Source organism: Lissotriton helveticus, chromosome 8 (assembly GCF_964261635.1).
Source record: "Lissotriton helveticus chromosome 8, aLisHel1.1, whole genome shotgun sequence".
Taxonomy (NCBI): Eukaryota; Metazoa; Chordata; class Amphibia; order Caudata; family Salamandridae; genus Lissotriton; species Lissotriton helveticus.
In genome coordinates, this window is record NC_136069.1 from 1,629,965,480 (window position 1) to 1,629,988,223 (window position 22,744).

Consider the following 22,744-nt stretch of genomic DNA (forward strand, 5'->3'; position numbering starts at 1 on the left):
CCATACATTGTAACCCCACAAGCGGGAGATGTACCCCCTCAGTCTGGTTATGGTGGCTGGTGCGGGCGCCCCTGCAAAGCTCTGGGCGATACTGATTGACACAACAGTGGACGTGACTCGGGCTTAGCTGCATGGGTAGGATTGCCAAGTCTTACGTACGAAACAAGCGCTATGTCCCTTTAAAACAAGCCTGAGAGACTCTTGCATTCCCAAAGCAGCTGCCATGCTGAAAAATGAAGCGCTGTGCAGTGGGTGCTGCGCTGATCAAGGGAAATGAAACATGAACACTTGTCTGAAGTGCTCTTTCAGAATTAAAAAACACGCGAGAGGCATGTTTGCGCCTGCCTAAAGAAGCCCAAAACAAAACCAACACCACATAACGCAAATGAGTTGTTAAAAAATATACACGGACTGGATTAAAGAGATCAAAAACAGTAGAATGCAACAGGACCCAAAAGAGATGTGCATACTTATCGGCTTTAGCATTCAATTTACAACAAGCGTGCACTGTGCGGAAAAAAAGAAAGGCGCCCGGTCTCCTGATGCGGCTGCCATGCTCGTAGATGAAGTGCAGTGTCCGTGAAATAGGCGATGTGTTAAGCCAGGGAAACAAAACACGAACACTTGTGTGAAATACTTTTTCAGAATTAAGAAATAGTTCCTGAGCCAGTAACTAAAATGGGTCAAGAGACAGGTTAGAAGTAATAGGGCGCTGTTGCATGGGAGTGAACAACTGACGAAAAGGAGAGACAAATAGGAAAAATTAACCATTTGGAAGCAAGGATTTTTAAATGACACTGAAATAAACAAACTAAAAGCAATGGATGAGCTGTAAGCCCACAAAATATATACAACAAGTCTTAGCGAGACAGCTCAAGCGCTGTCTAGGCTTGACCTAAAAACTGTCATCTGCATGTTGCATAATGCGCTTTACAGGAAACGCATTAACCCTCTATGCTACTTTGATTCAGAACTGGGACTACACAAAACACAGAACTCTCCAGCAACTGCATTAACTACCAAAGTTATGTTCTCAATTTTTATTATTACCTGAGATTTGTGGGGCGCACGAATCTCTCTACAGCAGGTGCCTTAATCCCCTAAGATATTTTAAAATGCAGACTATGCAACCAATTTTTCAGAACAGAATTATTGTCATGTTTCTCCTTGTGTCCATTTGTTTGTGGCACGGATTTTGCGTTGGGGTTGTGCCACTTCTTTTGGCACAACTCCAACGCAAAATCTAATTTGTTAAATCTTGTAATGCGCTCAAGACCTGCTTAACATTTGTATGAGGTCTTAACATCTGATGTCACATGTGATGTCACTCCCTTTGAGGTTATTGGTGCTAATGCCACTTCCTGTGATGTCACTTCCAGGTCACCCATCGTGCAGTCACGCACCATGATATAATTTGCATACTTTCAAACCTGTTTAGTCCCCCCCGCCCCACCTCCAACACACACTTTTCTCTTTTTATAGGACTTGTGCCAGGGGCTAAATTCATTCCATGAAAAGGGGAAGGCTATGTCCTTTCAACGCAGGGGGGGTAATGGGTTGTATTCATTCAGGGTGGGGGCTGGCAGTGGTGCCAGGCGTTCAAATGCACAATGGGTAGCAGAGGCATCCTGGACAGTGAGTGCGGGGTTGCCAGGCCCTACGCATGTGTGGCGGGTGCCTATGGTGAGCTGGCCTTGTCCAAGCCTGTCTCGATTTCTCATGGTGTCCACGTCGATTTTGCGCATGTCCTGTTCATTAGGGGGGGATCGACTGGGCACAGAGGGGGGCAGGCTTTTATGTGTTCCAGTGCAGGAATACTGATCAGCCTGTTCAGAAATCTGTCTTCTTAGCACATGTGCCAGTCTGTGTAAAAGTGGCATTGTTTGTTCCCCTCGGTGTCTGGTGTGTGTCTTGTGTGTGGTTGAGCGCTGTGTGCGCCCCTCCCCGATGTGAGACGTCCCTGGTTTCGTTTTTTATTCCCGGTCCCCCGGGGGGCCCAGTGTGAGGGAGTGGCAGGGAGGGGTGCTGCAGGAGCCGTGCAGCCGGTGCTTCCCACGCCCCGGCCCGCCCCGGCAAGGGTTAACTCGCCCCACCTGCGGAGCGCAGGAGCCCGGGGTGCTTGTCTGTGGCTGGAGGTGTGGACTGGAGATGTGAATCAGTGCATTCCTGCAGGAGGAGGAGGGCGCGCGCGCTGCTGCCTGGCCTGGTGGCGGCTGGCCGGGTCAGGGCAGGGTGGGCAGAGGCTGGAAAGGAGCGAGGAGGGGCCGCCGGTCCCCGTCCAGGCGGAGCAGAGGGTTGCCAAGGTGACGCGGCACGGAGGGGTGCCCCCGGGCACAGGTGAGCGGGGGGGGCTGTGGGCAGAGGGGGCAACCTGGCTCCCCCCGCCAGAGGTGCACGTGAGAGGAGCGGGGTGCCCCCAGGCACACCTTGCGTCCGGGGCGCAGCCGGGCGAGGGGGGGGGGGCTGTGGGCAGAGGTTGGCACTCCCGTGGCTGCTGGTGGCCCCCTGACCCCCCATGTGAGAGGAGCGTGATGGCCCCAGGCACACCTTGCGTCCGGGGCGCAGCCGGGCAGAGCCCGCTGACACCGGTGGGAGGGGTGCAGCCAGCATGGAGGCAAGGAGGGGCGTTGTGGAGCTGAGCAGGAGGGGAGCCGGGGCTTTATATACATTATATTTACTTAGCGCTTACTATCCCTGTCGAGGCGCTTTTCAGCGAGGAGAACGCTACTCCGGAACCCAGAAACGATTAGTCTTGGCACTGAGTTGTGTGGACCCACGCACGCCCCGCATACATACACACACACACCCACCCACACCTGCGCACACACACCGCACTTACACTCAAAATACACACCAAAGGTAGACACATAACAAACCACCCGTGTGCACCTTTACAGGTAGTGCAAAACATATCTGCCTGCTGCCACAACACGCACAGCACACCCACGCACAGAAGACATCTCGCATGTACACATGACACACGCATCACACCTACACAGAACGTACACCCAGTCCAAACACACACCTTCACATAGACCACAGACTCAACTCCTGCACCCAACACACTCGTAACACACGTCACGCCTCTCACCACATGCGCCCGCACTCACCCACATGCGTCCCTGAACCCATAGCATACACAGCGCACACCCGGCCACCATACCCTCCATCTGTGCAGCTCCGCCTCCTGGCAGGTGAGTACCCCCTTACCTCCCCCTTGCTGCGGGGAGGGTGGCGCTTCCTTCTCTGGGGGTCGCTGGCATGGTGTGGATACATTGAACACATTGATGTAGTCAGCGCACTCCTGTTGTGTCAAAAGAAATGTGAACAGTTCAAGTGTTTAGTCTAGTTGTGGATAAAGCCATTTATTTCGGTAAACCCCCTTGTTCGTTGCTCCACTAACCCGCTCTGGTTGAAGCAAAGTTTGTGTTAACCCTTTCGCGCTTAGCTTTCTTGCAAGTTCCCGTAATGTGTGATTCACCCCAAGTGTGTGCACGCGCCCGAGCACCACCCGCACCACTGGAAAATCACCCTTCCCACGACACAGCACCGCTGGTTTCTGGTGCGTTAGCAGGCTGAGCCCACTCGGCCCTCTTTGGCCAGAGTCCCGCTGAGCCCGGAGGGGTATAGGGTGCCCCGTATTTACTCACGAATTATCCTGTGTGATCTGTGTCTTCATGGAGTAGGTTTGTCTCACCGCATGATCTTTCTTGTGCGGTGCAAAAATATCTGTTGACATGTTCCATCTGTTGTTATGTAGCAGGCTGTTCTTCTTGTGTTCTTTGTGGTGACACCGTGCAGTTGGATCTATCCGGGTGTTTGTTGTCACACCGTGCAGTTGGATCTATCCGGGTGTTGGTTGTTGCCACACCGTGCAGTTGGATCTATCCGGGTGTTGTTGTGGTGACACCGTGCAGTTGGATCTATCCGGGTGTTGTTTGTGGGGACACCGTGCAGTTGGATCTATCCCGGTGTTGTTTGTGGGGACACCGTGCAGTTGGATCTATCCCGGTGTTGTTTGTTGTCACACCGTGCAGTTGGATCTATCCGGGTGTTGTTTGTGGTGACACCGTGCAGTTGGATCTATCCGGGTGTTGTTTGTGGTGACACCATGCAGTTGGATCTATCCGGGTGTTGTTTGTGGTGACACCGTGCAGTTGGATCTATCCGGGTGCTGTTTGTGGTGACACCGTGCAGTTGGATCTATCCTGGTGCGCTCTGTTGTGGCACCGTGTAGTGGTGTTGTTTGTTGTGACACCGTGCAGTTGGATCTATCCGGGTGTTGTTTGTGGTGACACCGTGCAGTTGGATCTATCCGGGTGTTGTTTGTGGGGACACCGTGCAGTTGGATCTATCCCGGTGTTGTTTGTTGTCACACCGTGCAGTTGGATCTATCCGGGTGTTGTTTGTGGTGACACCGTGCAGTTGGATCTATCCGGGTGTTGTTTGTGGTGACACCATGCAGTTGGATCTATCCGGGTGTTGTTTGTGGTGACACCGTGCAGTTGGATCTATCCGGGTGCTGTTTGTGGTGACACCGTGCAGTTGGATCTATCCGGGTGTTGTTTGTGGTGACACCGTGCAGTTGGATCTATCCGGGTGTTGTTTGTGGTGACACCGTGCAGTTGGATCTATCCGGGTGTTGTTTGTGGTGACACCGTGCAGTTGGATCTATCCGGGTGTTGTTTGTGGTGACACCGTGCAGTTGGATCTATCCGGGTGTTGTTTGTTGTCACACCATGCAGTTGGATCTATCCGGGTGTTTGTGGTGACACTGTGCAGTTGGATCTATCCGGGTGTTGTTTGTGGTGACACCGTGCAGTTGGATCTATCCGGGTGTAGTTTGTGGTGACACCGTGCAGTTGGATTGATCTGGGTGCTCTCTGTTGTGGCACCGTGTAGTGGTGTTTGTCCGGGTGTTGTTTGTTGTGACACCGTGCAGTTGGATCTATCCGGGTGTTGTTTGTTGCCACACAGTGCAGTTGGATCTATCCGGGTGTTGTTTGTGGTGACACCGTGCAGTTGGATTGTTCTGGGTGCTCTCTGTTGTGGCACCGTGTAGTGGTGTTTGTCCGGGTGTTGTTTGTTGTGACACCGTGCAGTTGGATCTATCCGGGTGTTGTTTGTGGTGACACCATGCAGTTTGATCTATCCGGGTGTAGTTTGTGGTGACACCATGTAGTTGGATTGATCTGGGTGCTCTCTGTTGTGGCACCGTGTAGTGGTGTTTGTCCGGGTGTTGTTTGTTGTGACACCGTGCAGTTGGATCTATCCTGGTGTTGTTTGTAGTGACACTGTGCAGTTGGATCTATCCGGGTGTTGTTTGTGGTGACACCGTGCAGTTGGATCTATCCGGGTGTTGTTTGATGCGACACCCTGCAGTTGGATTGATCCGGGTGCTCTCTGTTGTGACTCCTTGTAGTGGTGTTTGTCCGGGTGTTGATTGTTGTCACACCGTGCAGCGGGATTGATCTGGGTGTTCTCTGTTGTGGCACAGTGCAGCGGGGTTTATCCGGGTGTTCTTGGTGGCGGTGTCATGCAGCAGGTTGCATTTGGTAAATGTCGCTGCAGGGTTTATCTGGGTAGTGGTCTCTGGTGTGATTTAATGCAGTGCCTTGTCAACGGATGTGTTCTTTGGGTCGTTAGCTGCAGTAAGTTGATTGTGGGGTGGTCTGTGTCATCCAAGAGTAGTGTGTCAGCGATGTCCTTAGTTGTGATGTAGTGCGGCGATCTGACACTGTGTGATGGCTCTGGTGTGATTAAACGCAGCATATTGCTTCATTGTCGCTTCTCTGATGTGGTGTCATGCTGGCATGGTCTGTGTGGCGCTCTTTTCTGTCTGAACTGGGGTGGCAGAGTGGGCTAAAGAACGGTAATGGATTAAACCCAGATCAGTTGACTGGGGGTGAGTGCTTGTATTGTCAACGCTCCGTCCATCATTTCCTTTGGTTTTTCTGCGTTCTTTACTGTGCCTTACCTACAGCAGGTTGAGCCTGGATTATATGGTCTTTGGTGTGCCGTCTTGCAGCATTTGTTTCTGAGTGGCGATGGCCTCTGCTGTGATTTAATGCAGCAGGCTGTGTCTGGACATGTTCTCTGTGTGAGGTGTTCAGCAGCACGTTTGTCCGGGTCATGGATTTTGGTTCAGTTTAAGACAGTAGGTTATGCACTGATGTGTTCTTTGGGGGTGCCCACATGAAGCAAGGTGTGTCTGACTGTGTGAGGCTCTCTTGTGTAATATTATGGAGTAGGTTCTATCTATATACATTCTTTGGTGAGAAGTGAAGCAGCAAGTTGTGACTGTGATACAGTGTTGCTGTGTTTTAATGCAGCAGGTTGTCTGTATCGTATTGTCTAATTATCAGTTGTTAAAGCACACTTGAACAGAGCTTAATGAATTGAAGGGAGGTAATATTCCAGCTGAGAGCAGTTCTTGTTGATGGCATAGAATCCCACATTGGTCACCTTTAGAGCCCTATCTCCTCAGATCTTGCTGACACACTCAACTCCCACAAAGCCACTTCTTATGAAGACGTCTTACCATTGTCCTTCATCAAAGCTCTGTCTGGGGATGCACCCCACACTCCATTGTCAGCGTCTCCCTCATTCAGCACATCTGGGGAGAGGATGTAGCCTTACAGCTAGAGCGGTCGACCTCGAAGCTCCGGAACCGGGTTTGAGTCTCGGCAACAACGCTCAACATCCTGTGATTCTGGGCAAATCACGTAATCTCCCCGTGCCTAGCAAAAATGAATGTGTCCTCCTGTAACAAAACTGGTGCTAATGTAAAGCGCTCTGATACGCGATGTCTCGGGTCTAGTTCGCGCTATATGTTATGTTATGTTATGTTACGACTATTTATTGTGCGCACAGATACTCCAGCCAAGGAGCGTCCTGGCGCAGAGACAAGGTAGCCCGTAACACAACGAGAGGCTAAGAACAGAAACTAAGAAACAGCTAAAACAAGAAGGTTTTTATAGCCCTCCGAAAGGTCAGAAGGTCCTCCAGCAAGCGGATTTCAACAGGCAGGGAGTTCCATGCTGACGCAGCCATTACCCTAAACGAGCGGCCTCCCATGCGGCTGAGCCTGAATCTGGGAACCACCGCAAGGGCCAGACCTTGAGAGCGGAGGCTACGGGCAGGGACATAAAAAGACAGACAACTCGACAGGATTTCCGGGCCTGTACCTCTCAAGATTTTAAAAGCAAGGCACAAGACCTTGAAGAGGATGCGCTTCCTAACCGGAAGCCAGTGTAGGGAGCGAATGACACCTGTCACTGAGCAGAATCTGGGCAAACCAACAATCGCCCTCGCTGCAGCATTCTGAACCCGTTGTAAACGGGTTAGTTCAGCCTGGTTAGCCCCAGCCAGGAGAGAGCTGGCGTAATCCAGGCGGGAGATGATAGTAGCCTGGATCACCAGCTGCCTGGTCGGGGCATCAAAGAACTTGAGAACAGGTCTCAAGCCCCTCAGGAGACCAAAACAACAGGCCGCGGTTCTTTTAGTATGGCCTATAAAGGAGAGGCCCGCGTCCAGCCATACCCCCAGATTTTTCACTTCCGATACCGGGATCGGAGTAGGTCCCAACTCTGAGGGCCACCAGTGGTCACCCCACAACTCCACTCCCTTCCCGACGACCATCACCTCTGTTTTAGTGGCGTTTAGCTGAAGGCAGTTGCCTGTCAGCCAACTAGCCACCGCCTTCAGTCCGGACTGAAACCTGGGGGCCTCAATTTCCGCATCCCCGCTGAGAGTAACCGCCAGCTGAGTGTCGTCGGCATATGAGACCAAAGTAAGGCCCCACTGCCTAGCGACATCAGCCAGCGGTCTCACGTATAGGTTGAACAACGTGGGACTCAGCGAGGACCCCTGCGGAACCCCCATGGCCAGTGGTTGGTAGTTGGACTTGAAGGGAGGGATGGCAACACAGAAGGAGCGGTCATCTAAAAAGGAGCGGAACCATTGCAACACCTGACCGCCAATACCAGTCTCCTCGAGTCGACGCAGGAGGATGCTGTGGTCTACCGTATCAAAGGCGGCGCTAAGATCTAACAAAATAAGCGCCGCCGTTTGACCAGCATCCAACCTTGCCCGGAGATGTTCCACCATCACAAGTAACGCAGTTTCCGTACTGTGCCCAGCATGGAATCCGTTTTGTGTGGGGTCAAGGGCATTGGTCCGAGTCAGATGTTCAGACAGGGCCAAGTTGACGTGGGCCTCAGTGATCTTGGCTGGCCAGGGTAACAGCGAGATGGGGCGATAGCTTTCAGGCTTAGAAGGGTCCAGGGTGGGCTTTTTAATAATCGGGGAAACCACAGCTTGTTTCCACTTGGATGGTACAGTTCCCGTTTCCAAGGAGAGGTTGACAAGGGAGCATACGGCTGTACGCCCCATAAAAGCTTGGTCTCGGAAGAGAGCAGGCCTTACTGGATCAGATGGGGACCCAGATTTGACTTGCAGCGCAAGTTTGTCAAAACCATCCAAGGTGAGGGGGGGAAAACAAGCAGTGTAGTCTGATGGTGAACCCCATTAATACTTTCCGTAGTGGACCCTATGCTAGGGAATGTCCTATATATAGCTTGGACCTTCCCCAAAAAGTAAGATGCAAGGGATTCACAATGGGAAAGGGAGCTTACGGTCGTAGTGGTAGTCCGCTTCGCCGTGAGATCTTTTACGGCCTTGAAGATAGCTTTTGACGGGTTCGGACTGTTCCGGAATTCGGTGGCATAAAAAGCCGCACGAGCTCGGCAGATAGCTCGATGGTAGAGCTTAACGGACTTGGCATATGCAGCTTTTAGATCAGCCCCATAGGTTTTCCTCCAAGCCCTCTCTGCTCGTCTACAGGCACCCTTTAGGGCCCGGAGAGTGCCATCGTACCAGGGACTCGACTCTCTGGGATTGATTTTAGTAGAAACGATAGGTATCAGAGAGTCCAAGGCCCTAGTTATCCATGAACAGAAGAGGTCATACCCCCTTTCCACATCCGTCAAAGGGCCCAGCGGCTCCTCTAATAGAAGACGATGAAAGTCCTCTAACCTAAGCTTTTTCCAAGCCCTCTTCTGAACCCGTCTAGCCATAGAGATGGAAGGAGTGGCCGAAACAGGGCAGAGGATGGACACCAAGAAGTGGTCTGTCCATTCCACCGGAGAGACAGAGGTAATTAGAATCCCCAACAGATTGGTAAACAGGGGATCCAGAATATGTCCACCCAGATGGGTAGGCTGGGAAACCATCTGGGGAAGTTGAAAGGCCTCCAGGTCAGAAGAGATGGAACGCACTGTCAGGCCAGAGAGGGTGTTGAAATGCAGGTTTAGGTCACCCATGATAGAAAAGTTGGCACAGTCGGCGACCAAAGGGCCAACAATATCAGGGAAAGCATTTCTGAACGCCACATCGCTGCCGGGTGGGCGATAAACGACCATCCCGGACAGGGTGAACTCAGGGCTGACAGAGACCTTGAACATGGCACTTTCACATCCGGAGATGTTTAGGGCACTCCAGACGCAAGGGTAGATAGATTTTACCACTAGCGCGATACCCCCACCCCTAGACAACCTATTCAAGGTGTACATAGAATAGCCGGGTGGGCAGGCTAGATTGGTAATAGCGGTATCAGCGTCCTGTAGCCATGTTTCCGTCATGGCAAATACGTCTGGAGCTTCCTCCTCAATGAGGTCATAGATGTGCTGATAGTGTTTCAGCGCAGACCTAACGTTTAAATTCAGGATCTTCAGAGTAGTAGGAGTGTCTGTAATACGGCGGGTCTCCGAGGAAATAGTCCTTGGAAGAGGACGCGGAGAGTCAAGAGCCCACCCATTACAAGGGCAATGATAAGGGCCACGCAATGGGTGTACCGGTGGAAGGGTACAACAGCGGCTTACCTGACCGATGGCAAACAGGCAATCCCGCGAGTACGTCAGCATGGTGGACCCAGGATGGAATAATAGTCCTTAACCAGAGTACCGCGACGTCCAGCGCGTCCTTAGCGCGGACGGGCGCAGACGGGCAGGACTATGGCACGACTCCGGCCACGCGAGGACGCGCCCGCTGCGCGATCCCGCTGCGCTAGGGAGGAGCTTTAAGTAGGTGTTTCCAGGCTGCTCCTGCGCACTGAAGCGCTGGAGGGTAGAGACACCTCTATCCACACACCCCACTCCAAAATGGCGGCCAAAACGGACAGGTCACCCACCCCAGAGCCAAATCCGCCAAAACGGCAGTGCGGGGGTCAATTATGGTGCAAGTAAGGGGCGCTGTCTAAAAGCAGGTACACAGACAAATTACACACAAAAGTAGTTAAAAATCACGAAGGTGAGAGCAAATGCGCGCTAAGCGCTCACGCAGCTACCTTGTCAGGGGCGGTTTCAGGAGGGACTCGCCTTAAGTAGGTGTTCCCAGGCTGCTCCTGCGCACTGAAGCGCTGGAGGGTAGAGACACTCTGAAGAAAAAAATAAATCTTCACAGGAGCTTTCAAGACAGGCCAGGTCCTCCACTCTTATAGAAACCTATGCAAAATCCCAATGACCTCGTCGACTACTGGCCCATCACCCACCTAGCATGCGTACCCGAGATCATTGAAAACAGTCTACGTTCAATCCCAAGATCACATCAATGCCAACCATCTCCTGCATGACTACCACTCAGGCCTCAGACGACCCCATATCATGGAAACTTCTGGCCTGCACAGTGTAGACCATCCCCTCTTGACCACAGATGAAGATGACACAAAAATGCAAATAGAAAGGTGCACCCGGAAAAAATTGCAGTCCCTAGAAATCCAACATATATTGCAAAATATGTGTTTTATTCCTTTACTTTGTATCCATATATGTATTTTTCTGGTTTGTACAAAGGACGTCCAGCTATAAAGCATATCCAGCCAGCGCGTTTAGTTAAAGCAACTTTTTTGAACTTCATCAGGGCTGTATGTTACATACAAAAACACGAATAAGACACTTTCACCTGGCACATTTTTAGGACAATATAACACTATGTGCACATACAGAGGAGAAAACGTAACATAGACTGAATGAACTAACATATAATACATATATCAAAGTGCAACAAAAGACACAGAAACAATTCAACATGATAATGCTTGAGAGCAAGACTCCATACTTAACAACAAAAGTTATTATAACACAGACAAATAATAGATTGGATCACATTACACAGTCATTACCTACCTGTGCATCAAGAGAAACAGGGAATGCAGTGTAGACTCAAACATGTAAGTAGTTGTTAGTTAACTAACAACTGCCAATGCCAGGTGTTTAGTGACTCTAGCTGAGTGATAGACTACTGCAGCATACTGCAAAGGAATGTGTCAGTGACCGTATCAGGTTAATGAGGCCCCAATTGTCATAATACAGATTAATTTACTGAAACCTGTTCCTCACTACAGAGTGATCTCATACATTATAGGTGTTTATCCCCACGAAATGTACAAACTGGTCATATATCTCATTTTAAGACATAATTGCGTGCACAGGTGAAATCTACGACATTTGTCATCATTATGATAGTATTCTGTGAATACTGAACTCTTAGATCTCAGTAGTTTAATATCAATCAATATTTGATCGAAACGCGTTGGCTGGATGTTTTGTGGGTGGATGTCCGTTGTACAAACAAGAAATATACATATGTGGATATAAAGTACAGAATAAATAAAAAACATATTTTACAACAGATATTGGATTTCGGGGGACTGCAATTTTTTCCGGGTGTGCCTTTCCATTTGTAGTTTCAATTTATTTCTGCTGGACAGTGGTACCAAATATCGGCAGGTACCGGAAAGAAAGTGCACAGGGCCCTAATTTGTTGGAACTTTGAGGGAGGTGCCATATTTTTGGTCTGCCATCGTTGTTATTGTCTAAACATATCAAGATGACCCCTGCCTCCTCATATTGCTGGACCTCTCAGTTGCTTTCAACATATTTGACCATCCTACCTTCATGCGCACACTTGAGTCGTGAATAGGATTCACCAGCAACCTCCTTCACTGGTTCTCGTCCTATCTTTCCAACAGACACCACTTTCTTCACTTGGGCACCTCCAGGTCACAAAATATTCCCATCACCTGTAGAGTCCCCCAGGATTCCATACTGTCCCCTGTCATCTTCCATCTCTACACCAGGAGTCTCCAACATTTTCTGTTATAGGAGCTACTTATGTTCAAAGAAAATCTTCCAGAGCTACTATTCTTTGATCTGTAGCAGGAGCCAAGATTATATTAGTGGCCACCACTTGGAAGATTACAAACAACGATCACCTCAGTGCATTAAGCACGGTTGTCAGCAGTATAGTATAAAAGCAATTGTCAATGTGGAATGCCTTTACATGGCTAATACATACCAGCCGTAGCTGCAATACCCCTAGCACTATGTACATTATAATTAGGTCTCCCGGTTTTATGGTATTCTTTAAAAAAAAATTAACATTTCCTTCTGTAATTATCCATATTTATTTTTGAGCCATTTTATTTGTATTTATCCATATTTATTTTATGTTTTGCGTATACATGAAGTTGTAAAACTGTACATTTCCATATTTATTTAACAGATAGACGCTCACTCATACTTTGATGTCTGTCGTGTTTTAGCTATTTGAGCTGATAAATATTACATAACAATACATCCACTGGTAAATACTAGCATTATACAACAAATTTACGTAGACACATGCCGTTATTTAAAGTAATTTCATCCTGTTTTTAGGTCTCGCCTTTTCCATTCCGAAGGAATGGGAAATGGAGAGAATTCAAGTGCTCAAAATACTCGTGAAACCAAGGGCTTTTTGCTGCGGTTTTCTTTGAGTTCACGTGAATCACGTGACCAAACAAGCATGCGCATCAGCCTCCCTCCCTCCCTCCTAATTGCATTTTGTTCACGGCCGCCACCACATCAAAGGGCTTCTCCCAGCGTGTGCTCTGCGGCTTCTCCTCCCCTAATTATTCATGGCTGGCCGGGGGCCGTCCGTACTTTCAGTTTCCCGGCCGCTCTTGTTTCATCTTTCCTTGCTTCCTTCTTTATTTAATTCTTTGTTGCATTATTTCCTTCTTTCCTGCATTTTCTTTTTTCTGCTTGTTTTTTTAAATTTTTTACCAGCCGGCAGTCTCTTGCCCTCGGCTGCTTCTATAACAGTGTCCGAGCTTAAATTAGGGCCCTGTCTGCCGAGACGCTTAGCCCTCTCTTTAAGTTTATGTCTTAAAAACATTCCACGCTCTGCCTCTTTCACATACTGCCCCCCGCCCATGCTGTATGCTAAAAATCAACATTTCTGCCCTTCTTGCGCTGATAGTCTGCCCCATGCTAAGTGTCCCTCTCAATCCAAGTACTCTGCGTGCCACGCTGTCTCCTGCCCACGCTCTGCCTCTCAGTCACATGCTGCGTTCTCCGTTGCCCCAACACCGTCCATGCTGTGCGCCACTCTGTCTGCCCCATGCACATATTGCCTCTGATCCCCCACCCCCGTCCATACTATGTGCCCCTCTGACCGCACATCCTTGCTGCGTCCCACTCTGCCCACGCTCTGCCTCTGTCACATACTGCCCCCGCCCATGCTGTGCGCTAAAAATATGCATTTCTGTCCCTCTCACGCTGCTACTCTGTCCCATGCTATATGTCCCTGTGTTCCTAAGTACGCTGCGCGCCACGCAAAAGTCACTCTGGCCGTGCGGAATCCTAGCACTTCATTAGTTCTCCATTGATGTGGCCGTTCCTCTCCCCTGCCCCCCCCCCCATCATGACACTTCAAAGGAATGCGCTCCGCTCCCCCGCCTCCCCAACAGCAATGCCGAGAGCTTGTTGTTTATGTTGTTATAGTCTCCATTTACCACATGTTTATTGTGGCTTTAGTTTAGGGATTACCATAGTAACACGTGTACCCCACTGGGACTTACAGGGTCTGTTGGCCACGCGCTCATTATGGCTCCGTCAAAGATAGATTTCCAGTCATGGTGTGCTAGACTGTGGCTTGAGGACACCGTGAGCCTTGTGTTTAATTTTGCTTCATCTTAGATTTCCGTAGATATATGTATGCTGCGCTTTGGGTTTGCCTAGCTCTATCTTTAGCTCTTGCGGACTTTGTAGTGTGTTCATGAGGTTGTGCAGTAGAGCATGTAGTGTGTGTCTATGTCTTACAGACTGCTTCGTAGTCCAGCAGAAGGAACATTTGCTCTCCATGCAATGTGCTTATTGTCTATCTATGACAAATTGTGTGCAGATCTGATCGGGTCGATGTTCACAGCTCTGCCGCTGCAGTGTGTTCAGAGAGAGCACATCCAGTCTTCAGGTCTGTAACTAGTGACTAATTCCAGCCTTGGTCGGAGTAGAAAGTATACAAATGTTTTTGAGCCACATTTACTGTGTAATTTATCAACTTACCATGCTTATTACAAAGAGGGAAGATAACGTGCAGGAAATGGTCAACACATTTTCTAGCTGCAATGATGTCTGCCCTGCCACTATTTACTTTGGACCTTCACCCTCACACCCTCTCACCCTCACACACCCTCACTCACCCTCACTCACCCTCACTCACCCTCACACACCCTCACTCACCCTCACTCACCCTCACACTCTCTCACCCTCGCTCACCCATCCTCACAACACTCTCACCCTCGCTCACCCTCACCCACTCACTCACCCTCACCCCTCGCACCCCCTCACCCTCACCCACCCTCACCCACCCTTTCACCCTCACACACCCTCTCACCCTCACACACACTCTCACCCTCACATACCCTCACACCCCCTCACCCCCCACCGCCACACACAACCTCAGAACCCACACCCCCTCACCCTCACACCATCACACACCCCTCACTCTCACACCCCCTCACCATCACACCCCTCCCCCTCTCCCTCACACTGCCACACACCCTCAGAACCCACACCCCCTCACCCCCTCACACACCCCCTCGCTCTCACACCCCTCACCCTCTCACCCTCTCACACACCCTCACCCTCACACACCCTCACCCTCACACACACCCTCACGTACCCTCACACATCCTCTCACCCTCACACACCCTCACACACCCTCACACACCCTCTCACCCTCTCACCCTCACACCCCCTCACCTCACGCCTCACACTGCTGCACACCTCACACTGCTGCACGCCTCACACTGCTGCATGCCTCACACTGCTGCATGCTGCACACTGCTGCATGCAGCACACTGCTGCATGCCACACACTGCTGCATGCCTCACACTGCTGCACGCCTCACACTGCTGCACGCCTCACACTGCTGCACACCTCACACTGCTGCACGCCACACACTGCTGCACGCCACACACTGCTGCACGCCACACACTGCTGCACGCCACACACTGCTGCACGTCACACACTGCTTCACACCTCACACTGCTTCACACCTCACACTGCTTCACACCTCACACTGCTGCACGCCTCACACTGCTGCACGCCTCACACTGCTGCACTTTGCACACTGCTGCATGCTGTACACTGCTGCATTACTCACACTGCTGCATGCTGCACACTGCTGCACGCCTCAGACTGCTGCACGCCTCACACTGCTGCACGCCTCAAAACACCACCATATCACTCTAGGACACCATCATATCACTCTAGGACACTACCATATCACTCAGGGACACCACCACATCACTCTGGGACACCACCACATCACTCTGGGACACCACCACATCACTCTGGGACACCACCACATCACTCTGGGACACCACCACTGCACTCTGGGACAGCACCACATTACTCTGGGACAGCACCACATCACTCTGGGACAGCACCACATCACTCTGGGACAGACAGTACTACATCACTCAGGGGCACCACCACATCACTCAGGGGCATCACCACATCTCTCAGGGACACCACCACATCTCTCGGGGACACCACCACATCACTCTTGGACACCAACCCTTACTCTGGGACAGCACCACATCACTCTGGGACAGCACCACAGTACTCTGGGACAGCACCATATCACTCAGGGGCACCACCACATCACTCAGGGGCACCACCACATCACTCAGGGGCACCACCACATCACTCAGGGGCACCACCCCATCACTCAGGGGCATCACTCAGGGGCACCACCACATCACTCAGGGACACCACCACATCACTCAGGGACACCGCCACATCACTCAGGGACACCGCCACATCACTCACAGACACCACCACATCACTCACAGACACCACCACATCACTCTTATACACCACCACATCACTCAGCCCACCCACATCACTCAGCACCACAACAGCATCACTCAGCACCACAACAGCACTGTCCTTGCTTGCTACCAACAATTGCCATAGCCAATAGGACTCGCATTAGGAAAGTGTAAGCTATTGGCTTTGTAAATAACAATGCTATTAATTTATATATTTTCAAAACCAACACATATTTAAAAAAAATGTCATTTACAATACAAATAGCTCACACTTTCCTAATGCGAGACCTATTGCATTGCAAATGCTTGTTTAATTTCCCATGCTGTCCATCTGCTCAGCTGTTGGGCTATAATTCATGAAAGACAGCACAGAGAGTCACTTGAAAGCAGCACAATTTTCTGTATTTATCCACTTTTAAAAATAAACGCAGACAGAAAACACATTGGTTTCTGTCTGTATTTAAAATCCATAAAAATTGAAAATAGGGAGCCTTAATCATAATAATAGTAATAGTCTCTGCAACACCATTTGATTTGTATCACTCAAATATCAGATTGTAATTAAATTGTGTCTATTTACAGAATTCATAGGCTGATGTATGGAGAAGAACGGTTACATTTCCAAAACATATTTAAAACTCTTGCTTCTCAATTTTGATATATATCAACCAAGCAAAAACTTCTGATTAAGTTCACAGGCTGCACACAGGTGAGCTACTTACAGGTAGCTGGTGAGTTACTTCTTGGAGAACTCTGCTCTACATGGAGTTGCTTGGTGCTCTACTCGCAGATAACAACATCAAGATTCACCAATATGCTAATAATACATAACTCTACCAAAAAGTCTCCTCTGCTTCAGACATCCAATGCCTCAAACACTGCTTGCACATCATCCAGGCTTGGATGTTCACCGGAAACTCAACCCAACCAAGATAACCTTTGTGTTTGTTAGGAACAACGAATAAGATACAGTACAAACCTTCAAGGACAGTACAAACTCAAGGACGTGAACCTTGATGCTTCGAACCCCAACTACAAAAGTATCTTAGAGTGTTGTAGGTAACTAATACCCATTATCTATTTTCTTCCTCAAATTCATAAGGTAAAATTCCCCCTGGACCACCCATTATTTCAGGAATAGGGTCCCATACTCCTATGGTTGCAACACTCCCATCTTATAATCGTGGTACAAAAGCATTTCTGGATCAAAGTATTGAAATTTCATGGAAAAGTGACAACCTCGTAGTAATTATGGATGTTACGAGTTTGTATACCAGCATTGACCAGAGCAAAAGTTTGGAAGCAGTGGAAGCTTTTTAAATACTACACCAGTGAGTTACTTACACCACTCTAAGATGCTTTTGGAGATGACTGTGTTTGTTTTGGAAAATAACTTATCTTTGCACGGAAATGTACTCTTTCATCAGAAACATGCGACAGCGATGGGTTCCTGGTTTGCTCCCTCCTACGCTATCCTTTTTATGGGTTTGTATGAGAGGGAGCATGCCCGTATATCTCCCAAACAGGGTTGTTTATTGGGGCAGGTATATAGATGAGATTTTAATGATTTGGAAGAGAACCTAAGATGAACTTCAAGTGCATCCTGTATATTTGAATAGAAATGATTTTAATGACAAGTTAAGTTTGGACTCCGATAAGGAAAGAATTGTGTTTTATAGAAATTGAATTATACGTGGAAGATAATCTGCTTTTGTCACACATGTATAGGAAGCCTACATCAGTGATTATGATTCTGTACATAGATTCAGCATATGTTCGGAAACAGAAGAATAACATTCCATTTGGGAAATTTCTTCATGCAAAGAGGAATTATAGTATTGAGTCAGAGTACAAGAATGAGGAAGGTATCATAGTTAATAAAATGCTTGAAAGAGGATACAAATTTAAAATAGTGGTCAGGGGTAAAAATAGCCAATGGATTGGTGATATCAGATTTACTTATGGCAAGGAGAACATTTGAGAGGGAACAACATAAAGAGAAGATAAGGTTCATAACAATGTTTAGTATGGACAGTTAGTTTTTTCGAGCATAGCAAAATATGTCCGCTTTCAACAGTTGATCAAGATTTGAGTACATTTTTAGCAGACAAGAAGTCATGTATCACATACACAAGGGCACTTACCCGAAAGTCAATTCGTCGTCCCAGTGATACACCCAAATATAAAGATTGGATTTAGGTAACATGAGGAGATAGTCAATGGCTTCCAATTCTGCTTGATGGATTCCAGAAGTGTGGTTCATGTAATTGTTGTAAGTATGTTATAGATGGTACCAAAATATTCTCTGACTGTGCAATAGGAAGATGTATTAGATTAAAGGTCTTGGTACCTGTGAGATCAAATCATGCATTTATTTGATCTTATGCAGCTGTGGTTTGAAGTATGTTGGCTCTGCAATAAGACACTTGAAGGAACGTTCGAGGGACCACTTGAGAGACTTTAACTATGAGGATGTAAGGTATCCGATTCTGACCCATTTGTAGGAGAAACATACCCTGGTACACAAATATTTGTCAAGTTTATTGTAATTGAACAAATAAAACCCAAATTGAGAGTAGTAAACTTGTATTGAGAATGAGGGAAACCTTTTGGATTGATAAACTTAAAACAGTACCAAAGGGTTTGAATATTGACAGGGAACTGTTTACTTTGTTATTATGTGAGTTAATATTATTGGACTGTGACAAATTGGAATGGGCGCAAGAATTAAGATTTTGCAACTCAGAAGCAGTATTGTAATTAAGGTCTTAGAAACTATTATTTGGGCACGTACAGATGACTTCCAGTGAGGAGATAGTAGTTTCAGTCTATGTTGGGGGGGAGGGGTTTGTACTTCTTGTAAATGCATTTTCAAGTGGAAAATAATGTTTTTATTTTTTATTTTTCATTATTATTCAGTTTGTATCGTGTTTTCAACAAACTAGTGACTGTCCCATGCATTGGATAAAGTAAAGTGATTCTTTTTTGGGAGTAGGGCTAAGAGATTAAAATATTTTTTCCATTGCAATGGTGGAAGGGAAAATGGTGGATCCCTATGTTTGTGTAACAGCGCATAGTGAGACTTGGGCGGGAGTCTATGCAGTATAAAGGCGCCGTCAGTATGGCGACGTGTTCGACAACAAACGGATTAGGTGTGCGTTATTCAATGTACGTATTTGCCTCCTGTTAAGCTAATGTGTAGATTATTGCTTTTCGGATTTATAGTCTATAAAACCATAACTTCATGATAATTTTATTCGAGGTGTGGCAATTTTTTTGTCTTTATTATTCTATAAACTCCATTTACTGGGGGAGAAGCAAAAACGACTTAAAGGAAAGAAATATAAAGATCGAAAATTTTGCAATCTTCTAACTTTGAACTGGCGAGTCTTAATCTTCAAGTGCTTTTTTCGAAACTAGGAGAAGTTTACTCAAACATAAGCCAGAAATATTAAATGAAACAATGTGTGTCAAGGATCGTTTTTAGTGTAAACGAAATGATAGGGAAATTGACAGGGAGAATATTCATGTTGCTTGATATTTGTAGTCGATGGGCAACTGGTTTCGTAGAATTGGTGCAGACCAATTTTTTTTTCTCGCTAGTTTTTACGTTTATGAGTATTGTATATCTGATTCACTTATAACTTTGTTGGCTATGTCTACTCTTGTTTTCTACATCTGACATGTAAAGCGCTCTGATACCCGCAAGGGTCTTGTTCGCGCTATATAAAACCTTCAAATAAATAAATAAGACCATGTTCCTGCTGAAGGAGGTTGATAGTTGGAGTCTGCATATAGTTTCACTATGTGCTTCATCACAAGCACACCGTCCTTGTAGGTCGAGGCTGGACTCTGAAAGAGAGACACCAGCGCATTGGTGTTTTTTCACCTGTCTTTTCGGACACATTCTGATGCTGCTGCTTCCATTGTTCTCAGATTTAGTGTCTTTTTTTAGCACGCCTTTCTGTTTTTACACACTATCAGTAGGATGCTCCCATCTGCACTTGAAGGGCCATGTCCACCCTCTTCTAACCTTTTCGACGCTCATGACGAGCTGAGCTCGTCATGAGCCACGGCGCTCCGGTGCTCATGACGAGCTCAGCTCGTCATGGCCCGTGGAACGCTCAGGTGCGGGGAGAATTCCCCCGCTGTGCTGAGCGTTCCACGGGAGCCAATGCACCTGTGATGAGCTCGTCATGAGCACCGGAGCGCCGTAGCTCATGACGAGCTGAGCTCGTCATGAGCATGGGGGCGCTGTGCGCGCCCCCCTCACCCCCAGCACAGCGGGGGAATAACCCCCGCAGCGAAGGGGCTGAACCACTGGACTATTTAACCCTGGATGACATACAAGGCAAAAAGGCAAAAAAATCGTAAACTGATTGTTCGAGGCATATGGGCTGCAGATGGTACATTTATGAATAGATCGCCATCTGGTGTTGGGCTCGGATGATTGCACTTGTTTTTCTTCTGGAGAAGTCTTTGTCGTCATAGATGACTCCTCCTCTTGGTGTTAATGCGCATGGGCATCGGCTCCATCCTTAGATTGTTTTTTTCCGCCATCGGGTTCGGATGAGGATCGAAGCGCACCGGACCGACTTCGATAAAGAAGGTTATATTCGGCGCGTAACCTTTTCCAATTCGACGGTATTGTTATCAAACGCGACTTCACTTCCATACCGACGCGTTTCGAAGGACGACGACTACGAGAAACTCGAAGTAGTCCAGCCCGGGGTCCATGGAAAGGACTCCATTCAAAAAATGTCCAACGTGTGGTGCTAAGTTCCCACACAAGGACCTACACGAGGTGTGCAACCTCTGCTTGTCCCCTGAACACGAATCCAGGGACTGTGAGGCCTGTGCAGCGTTCTCTTCAAAATCGACGATTAGAAACCGTCGAGCCCGAAGACACGAGGTATCGAGAATGCAGTCACAAGCAATCCCGGAGCTGTTCGAGGACCAGCAACCAGAAGAGGAGGAAGAAGAGGCCGACGAGGCGGGGTCTGAAGTGGACGAGTCCGACGTCGAGGAAATCGACGTCCAACAAACCGTGAGTGACGACGTCCCTTTACCAAAGAACAGACCCCGCACGGTGTCGACCCCGCCCTCGAGCCCGGTCAGACAACCGAAAAAAGTTTCCGACGCCCCGCCTTCGAGCCCGGCAACGAAACCGAAACCGAAACACTCGGTCTCCCATCATGGTGGTTCCGATAAACGGACCACATCGACACCGAAGCTCCAAGTCAAGGAAAGCTCGAAGTCGAAGCAGTCCATGTCGACACCGAAACACGTTTCGACGTCGAAAACACCCTCGACACCGGGGACATCTTCGATACCGAAGACATCGGATCCGAATAAAATCTCGGTGCCGAAAATACAAATGGACAGTCAGAAGAAAAAACACCTTTCGGAACCGAAAACTGCGGTACCGACACAGGAATACAAGACCGATCCTAAACAAAAGACTCTGTTTATTGATCCAAAAACTGGCAAGGTAGTCACAGAACTACCTAAAAAGAGGAAGAATGAACATTCGGACGACAAAACTCATCCGAAGAAGAGAACAATGGGGACAAATACAACTCCTCCCCCTTCTCCAAAACCTAGACACACACCATCTTCTCCTCTTCCTCACAATAGACCAAATATTCCTCCCACACGACCATCTACACCTACAACAGATGTAGAGAGTGACACAGGGGAGGGGGAACATCCTGGGGATGATGAAGACACAATCCCAGAGGAGGCAGACCCATGGGAAGAGTACAATGTAGGGTCAGATAACGATAACGACCCTAAAAATGTATCCTTCAAAACCTTCACCTCCTGATGATAATACTGGTTTTGCGCAACTCATTAATAGAGCAGCAACATATCACAAGGTAGAACTACATGCAGAACCTCAAATAGAGGATTTCTTATTAGAAACACTACCTACTGCACAAAGAACATCAGGAACACTACCAATGCTTAAGGGCCTTCTCAGTCATACATCAGAGATATTCAAAGACCCAGTGAGGGCTAGGGTACTGAACCCAAGAATCGATAAGAAATATAGGGCAGCTCCAAAAGACCCAATATACATTAAAGGGCAAATTCCTCTAGACTCACTAGTGGTCACAAACGCTCGTAAGAGAGCAAACTCTTTATCTACAGGAGAAGCTCCACCTCCTGACAAAGAGTCTAAGCTAATAGATGCCTCTGGCAAGAGAGTAGCATCTCAAGCGGCAAACAGCTGGCGCATAGCTAATACGCAAACACTACTTGCAAGGTATGACAGAGCGCATTATGATGAATTAGAAAAACTCATCACACATCTCCCTAAAGAACATCAAAAGAGGGCAGATCAACTCATACAAGAAGGGAAGTTAATTACTAACACTTCAATCAAGTGCGCCCTAGACGCGGCAGACACTGCAGCAAGATCTACAAACACAAGCATCATGTTAAGGAGACATGCATGGCTCAGGGTATCAGGGTTCAAACAAGAGGTACAAACATCGTTACTGAACCAACCTTTTGATGGGAAAACACTTTTCGGCACAGGGACAGATGAGGCCTTAGAAAAGATGAAAAAGGATACGGAAA

General features: G+C 48.2%; 1 protein-coding gene across 2 annotated transcripts in view; it reads left to right on the forward strand.

Annotated features, from left to right (window-relative positions):
* The window catches only part of LOC144773580 (uncharacterized), a 363,968-nt gene that overhangs the window by 184,833 nt on the left and 156,391 nt on the right, over nt 1–22,744 (forward strand). The window contains exon 1 of one of the 2 annotated variants that reach the window (XM_078658707.1): nt 2,151–2,337. The exons of the other annotated variant lie outside the window; for it this stretch is intronic. The gene's annotated coding sequence lies outside the window, so the exon portion shown is untranslated. Of the gene's footprint in view, nt 1–2,150; nt 2,338–22,744 lie in introns of those variants that run through there. 2 annotated transcript variants of the gene reach the window in all.